Here is a 12545-nt window from a genome sequence, read left to right as displayed (position 1 = left end):
CTCCTGTCTCCCTGACAGTTGATCTAGGTTATTCCAGTTCCCATGCTGTTCAATCCACCATGTATTTGGTTTTATTCATTCATTATGTATTCATTGCTTTAATACATTTTGTACTTTTATAACATCGACATCACTGTTTATGGTCAATTTAAAATCGGACTCTTTGAGGAACCTTTCTTTCATTGTATGTGTCGGGGATGTGGACCCTAATCAGTCTATCCAGTTAGTAGGCAAAAACCCTTTTCATAAGTGGTTAACAAAGAACAGGGAGAGGGACAGAAACCAAATACCAAAAGAAAAAAAAAACTTTAGGCACCTCTAGATAAATAAAAAGCTTCATTTGGGAGACCACTTTATAAAGGCACCAAATTCTCCCAAAAGAAGCAGATCCAGAAAACATATCAGCAAAGGTATTTGATAATGGCTGCTTTCCCCTCCAGCCTCGCCTGGGCCTCACCTGAACTCAGGTGCTCAATCTGAAGGAGTGTTTCATCATGTCTAGTGTCCAGTGCACTTGTAAAACTCCCAAAACATGAAAACACACCCAAATACTTATTAACTTCCAAGCACAACCCTCTGGAAACCATCAGTAAAAATTGGCTAGAGAAATAAATATTCATAGCTCATCCTCAGAACATCAACACTCTTAGCTCAATCCTCTGGAACACATCAACAAAGGCTAGTTTAAGTAATTGATATTCAGAGCTTTGGGGGAACTCCCAAAACTCTAGAGAGTTGCCTGGACAGCTGGTTGCAGACTAAGGTTAAAATACAAAAGCTGCAACTTTAGCTAAACTGGATATAGTCAAAGCCAAACTCTAAACACTGACACCCCTCGTAAAACAACACGGCCTGGGGCAAGAGCTCTACATCTGAATCTTTATAAGTCTTCTTTACTTATTCTTGTTATACTTCTGATCTTCTTTTTTGAAAATCTAATGAGCTTTTTCTAAAGTCAAGCCAAAATATTGGGCAATATATGCCCCCTCTGTACTATAAAGTGATATTCTTCTTTAAAACACAACTGAAACCACTCCAATCACATTTACCAGCCACTGGAACACAAGCATGGGAGCACTAGGCTTTGGGGTACTTTCTCTCCAGGCCAGGACTAACAGCATATGTTTGGTTGGTGAAAGAAGGTCTTTTATTCAGCCCAAAATTGGGAATTCAGAACATGCTGGGTATTTTAAAACTACACTGCTGCCCATTTAGACCTACAGTACAATCACAGAATTTGTCAGAGGAAACTTACATAGCACCATCAATTTGCACAGCCCTTTACATATTTATTATACATTAACATCAGCCCCTGCCCTCAAGGAGCTTACAATCTAAGGTCCCTAAAGCACATACTAGGGCCAATTTAGACAGGAGCCAATTAAACTGTCAGTATGTCTTTGGAGTGTGGGAGGAAAGCCACACAGGTACAGAGAGAACATGCAAACACCAGGCAGGTAGTGCCATGTTTGGGATTTGAACTGACGACCCAAGAGCTGTTATGCCTTGTACACACGGTCGGACATTCTGACAACAAAATCCATCCGATTTTTTCCTGACGGATGTTGGCTCAAACTTGTCGTGCATACACACAAAATTGGCGGAAAATCCGATCGTTCAGAAGGCGGTGACGTAGAACACGTACGGCAGGACTATAAAGAGGGCAGTAGCCAATAGCTTTCGTCTCATAATTTTTTTCTGAGCATGCATGGCACTTTTTCAGTCGGAATTGTCTACACACAATCGTAATTGAAACTATCAGATTTTGTTGGTAGAAAATTTTAGATCCTGCTCTCAAAACTCCGATGGAAAAAGTCAGATGGAGCCCACACACGATCGGATTTTCTGACAACGAGATCTGATTGTACATTTTCCGTCGGAAAGTCCGACTGTGTGTACAGGGCATTAGACAGAAGTGCTAACCACTTAGCCACTGCGCTGAGTATTCCTGTGAACACTACAGTTGGCCTTAATTACCACCAGTTTCCCAGTCAGCTGGCAGTAATTTTTAGGATTCTGTTACTGCCACAGTAACATGTTTTTAAAAGAGTTCTGCCTGGGGGAAAGAAAATTAAAAGTCAGCAGCTACAAATACTGTTGCTGCTGACTTCTATTATAAGGACACTTACCTGTCCAGGGATCCTGCTATGTTGGCACCCAATTTTCAGATCGGCTGTTGGGGGGGCTGTTGCTACCGTCTCCACTAAGGGAAACTGGCAGTGAAGTCTTTTTGCTTCATGGCCTGTCCCCTACTGCGCATGCACGAAACGCACTGTGCTCTCTAATGGCCCAGCAGCAGGGAAAAGAGGAGGGGGGGGCGAACTTCTGAGGAATGGCGTATGGTGACATCTCCAGAAGGTGGGGACGGGGACCCATCAAAAATAGGTCCCTGTTCCCTCCTCCCCCCTGAAAGGTGCCAAATGTGGCACCGGAAGGGGAAAGAAGCAAATAAGCGGAGGTTCCACTTTTGAGTGGAACTCCGCTTTAAAGTGGCAATATTAAAGTGGAAGTAAACCTTCCTATCGTTTTCAGCCAAGGAAGCTGCCATCTTGGCCTCTGTTTACTCTTCAACTGCCATGATGCTGCACATGTGATCAGCCATTGGATGGTTTGACAGTTTGATTGGGACTGTAACCAATGTGACAGTTACATTCCCGCCACACGTGTTGGTTATGTAACAGTTTTTTGAAACTGTTAAATCAATGGGTTTACTTCTGCTTTAAGAATTACTTGAATTTGCTGCATGTGTCTGTAATGTTATCTACAGTTGTGCAATTATAAGTGCATAAATACCAGAAAATGGTTGTTAGAACTATTTTGAATTCCCCTGCATGAGAAAACTCACCTCTCACCATGCCCACCTATCACATCCATGGCATGATTTACATGCCTACCAATAAAAGGCAGGTTGTTTGCATTCGCCCCTCAGGCCAAAAGTTCCCAGTCCTCCTCTGAACTCAGGAACGACCCAAGAACATAGACACAGCTGGTAAGTATGCTTTTGAAGCTAAAAATACAAACTAGGCAGAAAATATATATTCTTTCAGGAACAACATGTTCATTCTAGACCAAATGACTAAAGGTTTCAGTGACATAAACACATAAAAGAGAATCTAGCATCTGTAGCTCACAGATGCATAGCTACAACATCAAGTCAGCGTGGTTGGCTTTCATTGCCAGGTGGTTCCTGTGGCTGGAGTACAGCAGGCTGGTGGTTACTCTCATTTCCTGGAGTGCCGCTAGTTCTGGAACAGTCTGATCAGCTGCATACTCACGTCTTTGACTGCTTGGACTTGTAAATCGTATTGGGTGTCTAGAAAATGATTTTACATCAACAGGTTCTGTTTGTATTTTGAAAGTAAAGTCAACTGCAGACATGTGGTTTCCTAGTAACCAGAGATGAGCAAAACCTATTAGGAAAAATATCATTTTTGTCTGCTTGTGCTTATTTGTTATGATATGTACCAATAAAATGATTTTATTTGCGTGATCTGGCTCTTGTATTCGATGTTCCTGATGCTTTGAATGGACTTAATTTTAACAATTAGGATTACCAAAAATTGTGGTTTATTGTATTTTAATGAAATTTGTAGGAAGCTTTATAAGTGGTCCCCGGGTTACAAACAAGATAGGGTCTGTAGGTTAGTTCTGTTTGTAAGTCTGAACAGGTAGATTTTTTAAGTGTAGCTCCAGCCAAAAAAAAAAAAAAATTTAATCTTTTTGAATAGCATAGAGAAGGGTTAACACCCTGTAACGTTTGTTTCTATGTCTATTCAGAAGATTTCACCTCACTTTCTGTCCCAATGACAGCTGGATTTTGAACATTTTGGGCTGTTGTGGAAACAAGCCTCGGTGATAAAGTATCAGTGGAGGTACCTTTTTCCCATAATAACTCTTGCATAAGTGAATTTCCCTTCCTAGGGGTAGATTTCCCCCCACTTCCTGTTGTCTCCCTCTGTTTGTAAGTCAGATGTTTGTAACTAGGGGGCCGCCTGTATACTTATTTGTATACAAACCTCATGGTTACAGGAAAGCCAGCAGCAGTCAAATCAAATTAAAGCTAGCATTGGCATTGCATAGTGATAGAAGTAATCTGCTAACCACAAAATACAATACAAAACTCCAAAGTACTCAGCTGCACTATGCAGCAAAGGAGACCTATTTCATTTATCTTTCTGCAACAGTGGAATCTACAGCACGTGAAATGATGTCTTTAATAGCCTGCTTCTGGTGTACTTATTGGTGTAACATATCCTTGTTGGTGGGACCCTAGGTGGCTACAGCTCTCCACTCCACCAGGGAGTCCCCCCACATGTCAGGGCTGTACTAGAGCCCAATATTTCAGCCCGCAACCACCTTACAGCCCACCCACACAGACCGTACTGATTGCCAACTAGTGTATGGATGATGGGTTAAGTATCCTACACTACACCATCCCCCTGGGCCAACAAAGCACCAACACGCAAATTATTATTATTATTATTATAACACAGGATTTATATAGCACCAACAGTTTGACCAGCACTTAACAATTTAAAGGTAGAGAGTAGAATTACAATACAGTTCGATACTGAAGGAATAGGAGCTCAAGTAGCTTACAATCTAAAAGGGAAAGGGAGGTGGTACAAAAAATAATAGCTGTGAGTTATGATTTTATGAAGGTGGCCAAAGTACAGTTTTTAGGTGGAGGAGGGGTAGGCTTTCTTGAACAAATACATTTGCAAGGATCGCCTAAAGGCAAACAGGATGGGAGCTAACCAGACATACTGGGGTAGGGAGTCCCAGGAAAAACTCACATTGCAGGGCCCTGCATTTCTCTGTGGTTCCAGATCAAGGCTTTGACAGTCCAGCCAAATACCTGGGGCCCCAGGGCTGGATTAACGTAGGGGCTACTGGAGCTGCAGCTCCAGGCCCCTACTTTAATATAGGCCCAGCCACCCAAAAAGGACAGACTGCCCATGGAAAGCAATGAGCCGATGGGAAGAGATCTCTCCTGACGGGCCCTGCATTCCACATGCACCGCCTGGGCAGGGTGGTGGGATTGATAATGGGCACTGCATGAGCAGGAGATCTAACCTGGATAGCCTCCTGTGGCCTAACTGTGTAATGATCCACTTTACACACGTCCATGCTTGTATCAGGCATCTTCTTGAATAACATCACTTCAACCAGAAGTAAAATCCAATTTCTTTACTTGAATAAAGAGCATAACTTCCAAACGTTTGGCAAGGTAAATAAGGGACTTCAGGTATCCATCTAATAAACCCATATATTCTGGTACAGTCTAAAGTCCTTTGTTTCCTTTAGGTTAGTGCTGGTATCCCCATGGCCCTTAGTTAGGGAAGCCCACATTTGAAAACCAACACAGTTCCACTTAGACCTCTGCTACATTCTTCCTGTGTACAGTAAAAGCAACTCCCTCTTCCATCCCACCTTATATCAGGAATCCTGCCAAAGGAGCAGGGACATTTCCTGTAACGAAGGAGCCCTTAGCTAGAGAATAAGGTATCCCCTTACTACATCCCATTGTTGGTGCATTCATAGATTAGAGAATTGTATTTCTATGACAGCAATGCACTATGGTCTAATAAGGTTGTGTGATTTGTATTGTACCGTGTACAAACCTATGAAAAAATATTACAATGCATGGTGGGTGCAATGTAAGGTAGATTAATGGGTGCCAGACACTTCTTGAATGCAAATAGATTTATTGTCTCTTAAACAGAACTGTGGGAGAGAGGGTTTAGGGCCAGGACACTCTTTAGTAGTTGCAATGTTAATTGGCAGACTCCAAGCCTTCTATAGGCAGACAGCCATGCAGGGAAAGGCACCCAGCCGAACTCCACATCTGCATGTGTAGACACGCTGTCTCCTATGGTAACAATCTCGAACAGTTTCTAACAAAGGTAGCAATGAACTCTTTCACTTCCTCCACAATCTCCTTTTTTGATCTTCAGTCAACTGAGCTCCCAGTCTATCGCCTAGACCCGCTGATCCACTGCCACTGGATCTCCTGAGCTCTTCCAATCTTCTCACTGAGTATATTCCTCGTGTCACCCCCGCTTCTCTGCTGGGTCCCTAGCTTGGCATTCACAGATACTACTCAAACGTCACACCACTGGGCTGCTCGGTCCCTGACTTGGCACACAAGACTGCTCTGCAAGCGTCACCTCCGCTGGATGGGTCCCTGGCATGACATCTGCTAAAGTTTCCCAATTCTTCACCATCCCCGGTTGTTGAGAATACTGCTTTGGTACTTGCTTCAGCTACTCGCGGTGGTCCCTGGTAACAAGGTGGTTCCTTAGTGGCATCAGCTTCCCCTCTACCTCCAACCACGACAGGTTCTCTGGCCGGCAGAACCATCACTTATGGTTGGACTGCAAGCTGCAATCCCAACCCTATTCTGCTCTCTTGCTTCTGGTTAGGTCCTCAGACAGTTTAGCAGCCAGATGTCCCTGGATAAGCCTAGCAGCCCGGGGCAGCACAACACACGTCCACTCAGACAGCCGTCCAGGTGGCACAGAATGTGTATATATAAAATTAAAGTCATATTAAACGTTCAGTTTTTAAGTACTTTTACCAGCTTTCAGTGACATCACTTACTGAGCATACAGCTTCTTTATTTTATGCACACATGTAAAAATCTGCATTTTTGCCACAAAATGACTTAAACCCCCAGAATATTATATATTTTCTGAAAGTAGAGACCTTGCGCAAAAAAAATGATAGTTGCAATTTTTTTTATGTTACACAATATTTGCACAACTGTATATCAACAGCATATTTTCTGGAACAAAAATACAATAACATTTATTTGAGTGCAAAGGCACAAAATATAATACACAATTTTTTTCTAAAATATATAAGATGGAGTTGTGTCAAGTAAACAGATACCAAACATATCAAGTCTTAAAATTGTGTGCACCCTGGATGCACTTTGCAATTGTTGGTGTGTGTGGGGCAACGTAGGTCTTGTTAATTTATATCTATCTATCTATATTATATATATATATATATATAAATTATCATTTTTACTCTTTTTTTTTTTGCTCCGTTCGATACTCCCCTTGCTGTACAGTACCAGCCAGTGAATGGAAGCTCTGAAACCAGAAGTTATGAAATCCTTGTCGCTTCCAGTTTCATTCAGTACAGAGGAAATCGAGCAAGGGATGTTCCTCAGTTTCCTCCTGTTCTCTATCCTGAAGAGGCTAGATGTTGAACTGGGCTCTCACCCTTTTACAGCACAAGGGGGGCCTGGCGGGAAGAGGGGGACACTACACTGCCTGCACATTGAAAGTGATTGGCGGATATACAGCTGCCAGATCACTTTCACTTTCCAGCCAGGAGTCGCCTGAAAAAACTGGCACAAGCTGATGGCTGTTACCTAACAGTTCACTCTTTGGATGTCTACATATCCCCAAAGAGTTGAACTAGTTAAAGTACAGTATAACTAAAGGCAAAACTTTATTTTTCTTTTGTTGATTTTAGTTTTTTAGTTTAGTGTAGAATGGAGAGGGATCAGAACACCTGTCAAGTTTTATTGCTGTCTGTGTCTCCATTTGGTGGATTCATCCTCTTTTTATGTCCTGTTTACAATTATCATCAAAAGTGAAAAGAAAACCCCAAATTTTGGTGTGACACCAGAACAGAAATAGAAGGGAAATCACTTGTTTTGGTGGCCCTGGTGGCACCCCTGGATTTCCTTACTTTGGAGGGATTTCTTCTCACTACCTGTTTCAACTTTGGGACAGGACATGAAAGAAAATCTCCCCAATGGGACACAGATGACAAAAAAAAAAAAAAAACAGACAGAAGTTATATCCTTCCCTTACTCTCTTTAGTTCTACTTTAGGCTGCTGTCATGACCACTGCCCCAGGTTTCCTGTTTTGGTGGATTTCTCTTGCAGCATCCTATGGAGTCAACCTTACATTCAGGGACTTGGAGTTGTGTCTCCTTACACTGTGTGCATCAATGGGAACACACAGCCCCATAGCCTAGGATGGCAAGGCACTCTGCTGCTCCTCCTTCCTCCTCCAAGCTGACAGACTGACTGGAAATTGCACTGTTTACTGGTAACTCTTTGCTGTGAAAAACTGAATTAGAAGGGAAGCAGAACCAGAAGAGCAGGAGCTAGCAGCTTTGAAAGTTGTAAACTGCAAGTAAAGCCTTTAATTATCCCAAAACATGAGAGAGCTACTAACTAAAAAGCCAGCTTCTGTTTATTTAAAAATAATGCACAGACAGAAAACTGCAAGTGCTGGGATAAAAATTCTAAGAAGTAATGCACTAGGAATTCTCTTTCTATTGTGGTCAATGTAGTAAGTCAATACACCTCTTAGGGTTTAATACTACTTTAAGTATTTCCCGCTGGGCGGGACATTCATCGTTCCAGGTGGACATCATATGAAGTCCTCCTGAAACATGCCATGCTGCTGTGAAATCTGTCATTGACTGTGTCCAGCGGACCATGTGATCGCTGTAACCAATCACAGAAGATCACGTGACAGCTGTAAACAATTGTATACAAATGTTTTGCTAGTTGTAATTGGTCACAATGTTCACATGGTACAGAAAGGGCCAATCACAGCTAATCACAACAAAACATACTGAATGAATCAGTTTTATTTAGTAAATTTTTTGACTTATACTAGTGAAATTCACTGGTATAAGCAATCATAAATAATGTGTAAAAAAAAAAACTTTTTTTTTTTACATGCTGTCACCAGTCATTGTGATAAAAAAAAATCACAACTTCAAAAACTCACCATGTCTCTTACTAAATACCTTGGAGTGTCTACTTTCCAAAAAGGGTCATTTGGGGAGTATTTGTACTGTCCTGACATTTTCGGGCCTCAAGAAATGAGATATGTCGTCAGTACATCAGGACTGATCAATTTTCATATATATATATATACCATAGTTTGTGGACTCTATAACTTTCTTATAGACTAAATAATATATACTGATTGGGAGGATTTCACTAAAGAAATGTAGCAGAATACACTTTGGACCAAATTTATCGAGAAAGATTATTTATTTGCAAAATTTTGTAACAGAAAGTAAGAAAAACAAGTTTAAAAAGAAAAAAAAAATTTCTTTTTTGGTTTATATAGAAAAAAAATAAAAAATCTGATTAAATACAACCAAAATAAAGCTCTATTTGTGTGAAAATAAATTAAAAATGTATATGGGTACAGTGTTGCATGACTATGCAATTGCCATTCAAAGTGCGACAGAGCTGAAAGCTAAAAAAAATTGGCCTGGGCAGGAAGGGGGTGAAAGTGCCTGGTATTGAAGCCGTTAACAATAAACAGCAACTCTATGAAATTTGTGCATGCACATACAATTGATCAATAAAGAAGCTTTTTTTTCATCTATTGTATTCTGAGTGTCGGACAGTTGTCCCTTTAACAGGTGACCCCGCTGGAAGTTTGGATTTTCCACTTTCTGTATGAATGGTAATGGTTACCAGAACTATAGAGAGGGTGAATCCCCCTAGCAGGAACATAGCAATAAAAACCTAACTGTCTCCTACTCTATCCAAAAAAAGTTTGGCCTTGTCTCTCTCTTCATAGGTCTGCCACCTTCTAGGAAGTACAAAGATGGATGTTTGTCTTCTGTGTTCCTAGAATTTTTGACATGTTCCTGCCACTACATTTATTTTACAGGATGGGAAGTTTGGTATAGGATTACATTATTAGATTTTATTATGAAGACAGAATTTTGGCTTGAACATTTTTTGTCAGTCGTCTCTTAGAGCTGCACCAGCTAGGGCAAGTTTCTCAGTTTGTATCGGGGTGGGGCCGGTCCTGCCAGCTCTATTCCTTATTAGTTACATTCAGACAAGCATGATGGAATATAGAAAAATATTTTTCTTGATGAAATAATCCCTAAATGATTTATTACCAGTTAGTTACAGATATCCAAAAAGTTGGGAGGATCACAGTCTTTGAGAACTGAGTTGGACAGCGCCAATTTTAAAATCAGTTGTCCAAATCATTCATTCAAATTGTTTTTTACTGGTTTGGAGTTAGCCAGCTGGGTGTTTCATTGGAATATGGCCTCTTTTTGAGAAATCACTGGGCTGCCCTATATAGTTCATGTCTTCATTATTTACCTACTGTTAAATGTTCACTTTATTTTGATAGACACTGGTGATCTAAACTGCCAGTCAGCCTCTTATATCAGTCTGCTATTTTTTTACACAAAAACTCACCCAAGCTCTACTACTGTGTTGGAAAATATACAAGCGGAGTATTGGTGCTCTGGCTGTGGCGTGGACTGCAAGTCCATAACAATCATAAGCCAGCAACTCAATAGTTTTATCATTAGAAAACGTTATTGTTGCACTACAGCAATAGAAAAATCCATAGAATTCTAATTCTTTGGCTGAAGCCTTCCTCATGCTATGACATGTATGACATTTATGACATCACCAGCAGCTATCTTCCACAACTATCTTTATTCATTGAGCGCTCTACATTAAAACTTATCTGAAGTGCCAGATTTGTATATCTCCCATTGTGTCAGGAGCCATGAATCAGACTGAGAAAGAAATGCAGTAAAAATCACACATTTAGTGTAATGGTAAAAATGTACAGATCAGTAAATGTTGTCAAAACATAATCCAGGGATTGGAAGCCAACATGGGTAGTCAGACAAGCCAGTGATCAGGAAACCAGAGATCAGCGTAGTCGGGGCAGAAGAACAGGATCGAGAAACAGAAGTGACGTCAACCAGGCAAAGTCTCTAACAGAAACACAGCAGAGAAACTCCAGATAGGTTGACAAAGGAAAAGGCAGAAAAGGAATGAACAAGGCAGTTTAAATAGCCAGAAGGGGCTGGCTGAAGGTGAGACTGACGAGCAGATAATGATAACCAGGTGAGCCACTGAGGAATAATTTGAGCACTAACAGTTACCCAATAGCTGAGCAGCCCGAACACAGAGAAGAAAGGTGATAATAGCCCAGCCCTGACGGTACCCCCTCCTCAATGACCTCTCCCCCTCGAAGGGGCACCAGATTTGAGGGGAGAACGTCTATGGAAAGCACGGAGGAGGGCAGGAACATGTACATCCAAGGATGAGACCTAAGGGCGTTCCTCCGGACCATACCCTTTCCAATAAAGGTACTGTATGCACCTATGGAACCTATGGGAGTCAATGATCAATTGTGTCTTATACTCTTCATGGTTCTCACCCTGAATTAGGACAAGGACGTGGTACTGAGGTGGTGAAGTGGTTGCACACCAAAGGTTTTAATAAGGAAAATTGCAATATGTTTGAAATACGCATCTTAGAAGTACAGTCTAATGCATAAGCCACTGTGCTGATAATATGAAGAATACAGAAAGGTCCAATATACCATGGTGCCAGTTTCAGTGAGGGAATACAGAGTAGGAGGTTACAGGACAACAGCCTGGTGCTCTCCGCAACCTGGTAGGAAGGCGCAGGTAGGCGTCGGCGGTCAGCATGGAGTCTGTACCTATCACTGAAACGTTGCAAGCACTCACTGGAACGTCGCAAGCAACTGGCAGCTAAGTGCAACAGAGATCACGGAGATGCTCCTCTAATGCAGGAATTCTTTGAGTAGAATTTGAGTTGTCAGGCAACATGGATGGCTGGAAACCATAATTTGCCATAAACTGAGACAATCAGGAAGCGGCATTGACAGCACTATTGTGAGCAAACTCTGGTCTGACCAGTTGTTATGGTGGTCAGAAATGTAGCAACGTAGGAACGGCTTCAAGGCTTGGTTGGCTCGTTCTGTGCTCCAATGGGACTGTAGGTCCAGAAGAAGGAACGCTGAATTCCCAACTGTGCACAAAAGGCTCGCCAAAACTTGGACACAAACACCCCTGTCTGAGATGATAACCTTGGGTAGCCCATGTAACCTGTGAAAGATCCCCTGAGTGAAAATGGATGGCAGTTCTTTGAATGCAAGCAACCTCTTACGTGGAATTCATTGAGACATCTTCAAGAACTGGTCAACCACTATAAGAATAACTGTGCTACCCTGGGAGTTGGGTAACTACACAATAAAATCCAAGGACAAGTGGGCCCAAGGCCTCTCTCCACTGGGTATGGGTTGTAGGAGACCCACTGTAAGGTGTCATGGTGTTTTACTCTGAGCACACACAGAACAAGCGGTTACATTAGCACGGAGACTAGGCCACCAGAAATGTTCAAAAATAGACCAAATGAGTTGGTTCTTCCCTGGGTGACCAGGTGCCATGAGAGAATGGTATGTCTGGAGCAAAGCAGTAAGGTGATTATCGAGGACAAAACAGCGGTCACAAGGTTTTTAAGGAGGAGAATGGATCTGAGCAGCAAGAATTCTGTCACCCAAAGGTGAAGTGAGACTAGAGCAACTTAAGTTGAATCTGTTTGTAAGTTGGAACAGGTACATTTTTTAAGTGTAGTTCCAGACAAAAAATCTATTTTTAACCTTTTTGGATAACATAGGGAAGGGTTAACACCCCTGTAACATTTGTTTTGCTGTCTGTGCCCCTGTTTAGAAGATTTCACCTCACTTTCTGTCCCTGT

The sequence above is a fragment of the Lithobates pipiens genome, unplaced genomic scaffold (genome assembly GCF_037356315.1).
Source record: "Lithobates pipiens isolate NorthernLeopardFrog02 unplaced genomic scaffold, aLitPip1_a1.2 Scaffold_19, whole genome shotgun sequence".
In the NCBI taxonomy this organism is placed as follows: Eukaryota; Metazoa; Chordata; class Amphibia; order Anura; family Ranidae; genus Lithobates; species Lithobates pipiens.
The sequence above is the reverse complement of the archived record's forward strand: the minus strand, read 5'-3'. Positions refer to the sequence as shown.